This window comes from Notamacropus eugenii, chromosome 1 (assembly GCF_028372415.1).
Source record: "Notamacropus eugenii isolate mMacEug1 chromosome 1, mMacEug1.pri_v2, whole genome shotgun sequence".
NCBI classification, from domain to species: Eukaryota; Metazoa; Chordata; class Mammalia; order Diprotodontia; family Macropodidae; genus Notamacropus; species Notamacropus eugenii.
The window spans coordinates 759,808,540-759,817,571 of NC_092872.1; positions in this window are offsets into that span (position 1 = coordinate 759,808,540).

Sequence of the window (9,032 nt, forward strand, 5' to 3'; positions counted from 1 at the left end):
TTTGACTAGGTAATACAGGTCATTTGTCTCCTCATTTCTTACCTAACCTTAATCACTGAATGGGCATTGCCTCAATCAAACTGAGACCTGTTAAAGACCTTAGCTTAGAAAGGCGATGGTCTCACACAGCATCTGGGATCATCCGCTGGACGTAGGTGACTGCAGAAGAGAATGTGAGGCTGATGACTTTGCACAGCCCTCCCTCCCTTAAATCCAATTCACTTTCAAGTCATGGCCTCACCTTCCTGATGTCATGGTCCTCTTTGAGAATGAAGGACAAAAATCAACTTAGTTACTCTCCTAATCATATCAGGCTTCCTGGAATACCTGGGGAGGTATCCAGGCTAAGTGAATGCTTAGTGTACAACTGGGATATGTTTTTACCTGATAAATGTATTAGGTCATAGGGTCTTATCACTAACTTTGAGTGGAATGGAGTGATTGTTTAGGTTGGCTACATGTGCATGCACGCATGCAAGCATGCGTGCACACACGAACACATATGCATGCACACACATATAAACACACACATGCGTGTGCACACATGCATACACTTGTACAAACACATGCACGTGCAGAATTAGTCTAATCTTCTTGTTTTGCATCAGTGATCATTTCATCTTTCACAAAGTGGAAAAAGCAACGAGGCAATTCTGTTGCATCTCTAATTCCCACTAATGGAGAGGGGCTAGTGCCTGGGATAGAAAGGATCGGAACCCTGGGAAAGTGACTGCTCCATCATAGTCTATTGAAGAGAAAGGCAGATTCAGGAACTGCTCATCATCTGAGCTGTCAGCAAAACTTATTTCAAAGGGTTCAGAGAAAGGCTAGGTGGGCTTCCCATGGCTCAGAACACTCCCGTGCAAGTCTGCCCAGGGAGGATGGGAGATCATTCAGAAGGAATTGCTAAAGACACAAAGAAAGAAAATAAAATGAGGTGAAGAAAAGGAGTTGTCTGAAGAGACCAACGTGCAGAGAACACATCAAACAGATAAGATTTAAAAATAACCCGCCTTTATGTCTGGTTTCTGGCAGAAGGTGTAAAGAAGGGTGAGTGAGGGGGTACAAAAGTATAGTATGGATCTAAATATGGATGCAAGAGTGATAAGGTTCTGAAGGAGTTGAAGCAGGCCACAAAATATATGATATATATATATACATACATACACACATATATAGAGATAATGTGCATATATTATGTGTATGTGTGTATGTATTTGTATATGGATATATGCATACACATACATATCTGTAGAGACACATAAAGACATATCTATCACCTACCTGTGTATCTATCTGTCTCTCTGTCTATCCATCCATCTATTTATGAAAAGTACAAGGCTGGAGCCACTGCTCTGAGTAGATGGCAGGATGGTAACAGACAGTATCAGCTTGGCAAGGATGCAAAGCTATCCACCTTCTTTTTTAATTCCATATTCTCTTCTAAAGAGAATGATCTTTGAACTAGATGTAGCAGAATACCTCTAGCCAATAAAGAAGTGACTTTCTGTCTTTATATATCCAGCTGTGTCCCCAGGACAGAGCACAGTAGACCTGGCATGTGGCAGGTGCTTATCAAGTCCTGCTTGTTGCTGAAGATGTTTCAATTAATGTTTGATAGTGCTTAAGTGAGCTTGAGTTCAGGTCACTTGGTCAACAACAATGACATGTTAGGGCTCTGAAACCCAAGGAAAAATGTACATAGTCTTCAAAAGATCCCAAGGGAGGGCAGCTTTGGAGAAGAAAAGATGCAAATGTACTGGTAAAAACAAGAATGAGGTTCTGAAAATGAAAGACCAGTGACTGAATAAGTCTAGGATATTTAATTAAATGGCTGGTTGGTGAACGTCTTGAAAGGGAAGCAATGATGACAATGAGTCAATTTCTCCCTTCGTTCAGCACTGCTCCTGACAGACTATGCTTATTTCCTTTTGGGGGGCAGAGTTATTGCATTGGTAGATCAGGGGAATGATACAGTAGAGTTTACTTCAGTTGTAGAAAAGTATGGCACAAAGTATGCCATGCTATTCTCATGGAAAAGATGGAGAGATGTGGGCTCCAGCATGGGACAACTACATGCATTTGAAATGGATTGAATGGGCTGGACACCCAGAGCACCAAATCAAAGAATCCCAGAGTCTTGGGCCTGCAGTGTTAAAGGGCTCCTTGGGGGCAACTGTGCCAACCCACACTCCAGGCAGAATCCCCATTAGAGCATCTGCCAAACTGGCTCATCCAGTTTCTGCTTGAAGACCTCCAAGAGGGAAACTCTCCCACTTTAGGGGATGGTCCATTTCTCTCTGGGTCAGCTGCAATTGCTAGTGCCTTTTTCTTGAGCTCAGTCCTTTTGTTGCTTCTTTCCTCCCATTGCTTCTGATCTTCTGGAGTCCAGTAGAATTAACCTAATTCCTTTCAAGCAGGACAATTCTTTAAATGCTTGAAGGCAGATATTACGTCCTACCTGAGTCTTTCCTGGACACACATCCCCAATTCCTTCAACCAATGCTCATTTGACATAGATTCAAGGCTCTTTATCACCCTGGTTGCCTTCCTTTAGGTAATCAATATCCTTCCTAACCGTGACTATCAGGCATGAAGTCCACAGTCTAGATGTCACCCAAGCAGGGCAGAGGCCAATGGGACTTCCTTCTCTTCCTTCTTGGAAACTTGTCCTGACTCAATGAAGCTCAGGATCCCATGACCTTTCTTGGTTCTCCCATCTTACTGTTGATCCCTAAGGAACTTGAAGTCCACTCCAGTCCTCCAGATCTTTTTTCAGACAAGCTGATGACAAGTTATGTCTTTCTCATTTTGCACTTGTGAGATTGAGTTTGCTTCAGAAAATGTGTAAGACTTTCATTTATCCCAATGAATTGCAGCCAAATGTTCCTGATTTTCACCATCTTTTGGGACTATGGCTCTGTGGTTCTGAAGCCCTGTCACATAGCAGTCCTCCTGTGAGGGGTGGGGGTTGGGAGATGATAGCTGAGGGCATTCCAAAGAAGTTCAGGTTAGGACTGCTTTTCCCCAGAGGCTGGAAGTTCAAGAGTGACATACTGGAGAGCAAATGGCTGGGGAGAGAGAAAAGGGAAGAAAGATTCCATTTAGGAAGAGAAAATAAGCTTCACAGCGCATTCCTGAATCAAGCTGTTTTCCCTTTTTCTCACTTGTCACATCCTCCACAGAAGGAGGAGGTATTTTAAAGCCAGACAGAAGGGTGGGCAGCCAGTATTTGGCAGCTGAAGCCACATGCCCCACTTTCTTCCTCTGTACAATGAGGGGGATGTGTGTGCTTGGGGGAGGGCTAGAGGGTGTCTAATCTGCCTTTCTCTCTGATGTCCTGTGAGTCTATTATGTTCAGGTCAAAACCAAGGAACCATAGTGCAGATTAAGTCTTCAGGAGTCTGGAGGCTGGGGCTTTGTGACTCCCCATTCATCTCCTTCCCTGCAGTGACATTCTGAACAAACCTGGGGAGTCCTCAGTTGGGGCTGAGGCTCTGGTAAACATGACCCAACCTGGTATGATAACAGCCTCAGACTCCTGGGGTTTCTGGTGATGCCTTTATTTGCATTTAAAACTTCAGGTTTTTAAGGTTCTTGCCATGGTTAAGTTTTGACAACCTAAGGACAGAGAGGGTCCTCTGCCCGGGTCAGCCCCTGTCCTTCTTGACCCTCGGTGCCACCCTCTCCTCAATATGTGGTCAACAAAGAATTGTTGAGAGATTGTGAATTTGCCCACCTTGAGGGCTGGAGAAAACAGGTTTCTTCTGGCCTCACTTACACATTATCTCATCTTTCTTCCATCCAATTGTGTTCCGATGGCGTGCAAAATAGACTCTGGTGTTCGGTGTATCTCTACCGCAACCTCAGCTGCAGATACCTGCTGGAGTATGACTGAGCATAAAAGCTCTTGGAGCCCAGACTCCAATCTGTAAAATGGGGACAATAATGGTACCTGCCTCACAGAGGCTGTTGTGAGGCTCAAGAGAGAGAATTTGGGGAAAGGGCTTTGCAAACCTTTATGTGCTAGGTAAATATTAGGTAATAGCTACAGTAACATCGTTGTTTCTTCCCAGACCGCTTATGAAGATCCAATGAGGTGAGTTCTGGAAGGTGTTCCACCAGCTTTCCAACTGTCTAGACGAGTCTGATCTTGTTACCACCATGGCCGTCATCACTGCCATTAGGATGGCTTAGCGGGGGAGAGCCACACAGATTCAGGAAGACTTGATATCAGATCTGGCCTCAGACACCCACTGGCTATGGAACTCTAGCAAAGCATTCAATCTCTGCCTGTTTCAATTTCCCCATCTGTAAAATGGGGATAATCAGCATTTCACTTACAGGGTTATTGTGAAGATAAAATAAATGATGTTTTTGAAGCATTTTGCCAACCTTGAAGCATCCATACGTGCTAGTTATCATCTGTGTTTCTTTTAGAGCTAGAAAAGACCTTCCTTGGCAGGTCCAGTTCTTCATTCCTATGGAGGAAATTAGAGTCCCAAGGAGGAGAATATTTGACTTATAGCCATCCAGCCAGCACGTGACAGAGCTGGGAGGAGAACCAAGGGGTTCTTACTCATGTCTCTTCAGCTGGGTACCAGGTAGAATTCCAGAAGAACAATTCCAGATGACATTGGCCAAGAACTAAGTTCAAGGATGGTGACAGTCCTTGAGAAATATGTAGAAATATTTCAGACCATGATGTGGGGGAGAAGAAGAATTTCACAGAGGACAATCGACTGGATACTTATTCTTAGCTAGTTCCTCGTTATTTAGGTTCCTAATAACTAACATTTCCAGAGCTTTTCAAGCTTTCAAGGTACTCTGCATTTCTTCTCTCAGATGATCCTCACAACAGTCCTGTGAGGCGAGTGCTGTAATGATCTCCATGAGAGAGAAAAGGAAACAGAGGCAGTGTCCTACCTGAAGTCACTCAGCTACTAATTGTCAGAAGCAGAATCTGAACTCAGATCATCTTGACTTCAAGTCCTATGCTCCCATTACTATTTCACCTAAATGCCTCTAACCTACAGCAACTTTGTTCTGGATTGAGAGTCTGAGGTTCAGAGTATCAGTGACCCTCAGAGTCATGAACTGGTTTGCATCAGTTACAGAGATATTAAAGAACAGACCCAGGATTTGAACCCAGACCCTCTGACTCCCAGATCAGTTCTCTCTTCAGTCCAATCCCTTTTTTTTATAGAGGGGTCTGTGAAAGTGGAGGAAGTGGAATGGAAAAAGGCCATCTTCACACTAAGAGCTTCCTGAGCATGGGAGGAGTGACCCAAGGAGGAGGAGGTGACTCCCCTCCTTGGAGGAGTACAGGCAGAGACTCAATGACTACTTGTTGGGGATGGTGAAGAGGGAATTCTTGGTCAGCTACAAGTTGGACTGAGTGATCATTCAGGTCACTTCCAGGTTCTGTGATAGGACTATTTAAAGGCATTAAACAAATTCATTTCCGATCAGAGACTTGAGCATACATCTACTACTGTCTGGTCTTGAGTGTGTTTTTCTAGACCACGATTCTTGGGTTCAAGTCTCAGAATAGAATGGCTTCCTCTCTCTGGACCTCAGTTTCCTTGTCTGTAAAACGGTGAAAGTAAGATTCAAACATCTTGCCTCACAGGGTTGTTGTGAGGAAGGTACTTGTAAATCTTAAATCCCTGAAGAAGTGTGAGCTGTGGTTTTTCCTTTCTGGGAAGCAAGGATGATTACAGAGATAGCCCAGCATATTCTGAGAGAGACACTGAGTGGAAGGGGGAAGCCCAGAGTTATTCTTTATTATCTTGAGGTTGAAGACTGGGAGGGTGGCTGGTTTGTCTCCTGGAAGACATATCATGGATCAGAATTGAAGGAAGCACTGGCAAGGCTCTGCCCATCAACGCCTGAAGCCAGAGGCTGCCTAAGCTTTCCTTCCAGACTCTGAGAGCTCTTGAGAAATGGCTTGAGAGAGGCAGGGAAACAGCTTCCTCAAAGTGGGACTATGAGCTAGTTGCTAAGAGGCAGGGATCCTGGCAGCACACAGGAGTCCCTCTGAGATACCTGAGGCCTAAAAGATACACCAGGCCAGGGCTTCTCAAGAGGAGAAGCTGCATTCCGAATGTGGAACACTACCATCCCTAGGAAGGTGCCCCTTGCCCACAACTCTGCCTTAGGCAGACAGCACAACCCAGTCTAAGGAAATCCAGGGAGGGCAGCAAAGTCAAGTAGGTTGAAATCTTGTCTGACCATAACTGGCCACTAGACAGAGGCTGTAATGAGTCCCAGGTCTGACAGAACTAAAGTGATATGTGCCTATACACAGGCAGTACTTAGAGCATGTCCAGAGCTGCTCTAAGAATTCTGAATCGGCCAGACATAGGGAGCACACTTGCGCAAGAGTAGCACCACAGTCCAGTATCATGGATAGTCCCAAGGTCCCATAAGGTGGGTTCTAGTACCTAGAGTTTATCTAATCTGAATTCTTTATCATCAAGATGAGAAAACTGTGGCCCACAGAGAGGAAGGAGCTGGGTCAAGGTTAAATAGGAGGGTTAGGATTTGAACCCAAGACAACAAATCCTTTTTACCCTCTGTGCTCGGGGAAAAATACTGTATTAGTGGAAATAGAGTCCACATTCCACCAGAGCTGATTTGTTCAAAATCACAGTGTGGTTGAAAATTGATACTTCCCCCCCCCCCCCACATGCACACACACACACACACACACACATATATACACCGTATACATACATAGATAAGTGTTTGTGTGTACACACACATATAATGTGTGTATACTATTATGTATATTTATATACCATTTCAAAGAAATTTCATTCTCCTGGCAAACCCGACATTGACTTGGTGACCAAGCACAGGGAGAGTTTATGGGGTGAGATTTGGGTAAACAGTTTAATAGATGCAATGGAGACTGATGAGAGAAAGCATATGTTCTCTCGGGAAGTGCTCCTGTCCTTCCTGGTCTGCTCTGCCCCAGAGTCAGCATCTTGTAAGTCTGGTGAAGCATATCCAACTCCCCAGATTGGGAGAGCCTCAATCCTGCCCTTGGCGATTGTGCTGTGAACACATGAGGACCCCTAATTCAGTCTCTCCCCTGGTGGTGGGAATGGGTGAGGTTCAGGTATCTTCTCTGCTTGATGCTGGCTGGCCCCCGGGCTTCTTTGAGCTTTCAGTGCTTGCTACCACCACCATGATCATCCATGTTACAATGGCAGCTCACCTTTCCATAGTAGATTAAAGATTAAACAGCGTTTCTTTTTCACTACAGCCCAGGAGATCAGTAGTCCTGGTAGCATGGGTACCGTTTCACAGATGGGGAAGTAGAAGCTCAGGCAAGGTAAATAAAAACTCTAGGCTTTGGGACTTCAGCACCAACAACTTCCCCACTGTAGCCACTGCTCTGAGACCTGAAGTTTTATTGGAGTTCAAGCTGAAAGGCATGTCAGAAACCATCCAGGTCAACTCCCTCATTTTTTGCTTGAGGAAACTGAGGCCTGGAGAAGGAAGAGAACTTCTCCAAAGATATGAAGTATGAAAATTGGAAATAGTAGAGTGAGGATTTGCATCCTGGTCTCCTCTGGCTCCAAACCCTGTACTCCTTCCACTGTCCCTGCTTCCTTACTCTCCCAGGGGCCTGTTCTTTCTCAATACATATTCTCTGCATCCTACTATTTTAAGTAGATGTTCTTCTCTAATGCAATTTGCTCACTTTGCTATTATCCACTTAACAACCCCTTCCCACCCACATCCCCTTCTGGGGTTCACAATCAGCCTGGGAGCTTCCTTCTTAGGGTGTCCTGGGTCTCTATCACAGATGCTGGCTCACTTTTATAGCACTATGTCCCCAGTAATAAGCTAGTCCTGGCTTCATACATTTCATCTCAATGACAAAGTTAGCCCCTGGATCACTGGTATTGATAACAGTAATATGGCAATTCATTAGCATCAGCTGTGACCCAAGTGCCAATTAAAAGGGAAGTGAGTTGAAGGATAAAAAGGGGGTTTGCCAGCCCATCATACAGAGTTCTTTCTTAATCTCTTTCCTGTCTATCATACTTATTACTGCTGGGTGGGTTGACAGGTTAATTACATGTGAGGCAGGGGAGCTGATATAGAGGATATTACAATCTCAAAAGCAAACACTTAGAATCATTTTAGAGAAACATAAGACAAACTCACCTTGCTGAAAACCTGCCTTCAATGTTCATCCATCCTGGAACCCCCCACCTAGGAGTTAGAGTTCCTGCTGGGGAAAACACTGCCCTGTGGGGACTATAAGAGGTGACACACTGTGGCCTCTCGCATGACCTATGGCCAAGGAGAGTGGCTATCTGCAAGCCAGGTTTTATTCTGGATCTCCTGGAGCCCTCACACATCCCTTTCTTCCCTGAGAAGCAGGGCTCTTTTTCTCTTTGTTTCTAATACTGATGCTTCTCCATCATGTTCACTCCTATCTAACTGAAAACAGAGTATCCAAGACATACAGGCAACCGATATTCAAGACACATAGAAACTAATAGAAGCACATAAGATCAATAGTCATTCCCTAATAGAAAAGAGGTCAAAGGATATGAAGAAATAGTCCTCAAAAGGAGAATTGTAAACCATTAATCACATGGAATTATGCTCTGAATCACGAATGATGAGAAAAATACAAGTCAAAACAACCCTAAGATATCATCTAACACCAAGAAAATTGGTAAAGATGATAGAAAATGAAAATAATCGATGTTATCTGGGTGCTGGAAAGGCAGGCTTGTTGGTGGAGCTATGAGTCAGGCCAGCGTTTATGAGGAGCCATTCTGGACTACGCAGGGAAATCAACCAAAATAGCCATCGCCTTCTACTCAGAGATCTCCCTGCCAGGCGTATACCCAAGTGTGATCAATGGCTGAAGGAGACGCCGTGAGCACTGGAGCGTCCATAAGAGCATAGTGTGTGTGCGCACATGCATGTGTGTGTGTGTGTGCGTGCTCATGTGTGTGTGCGTGAGTGTGGACTCTTGTGATGAACTGAAAACAAAACAA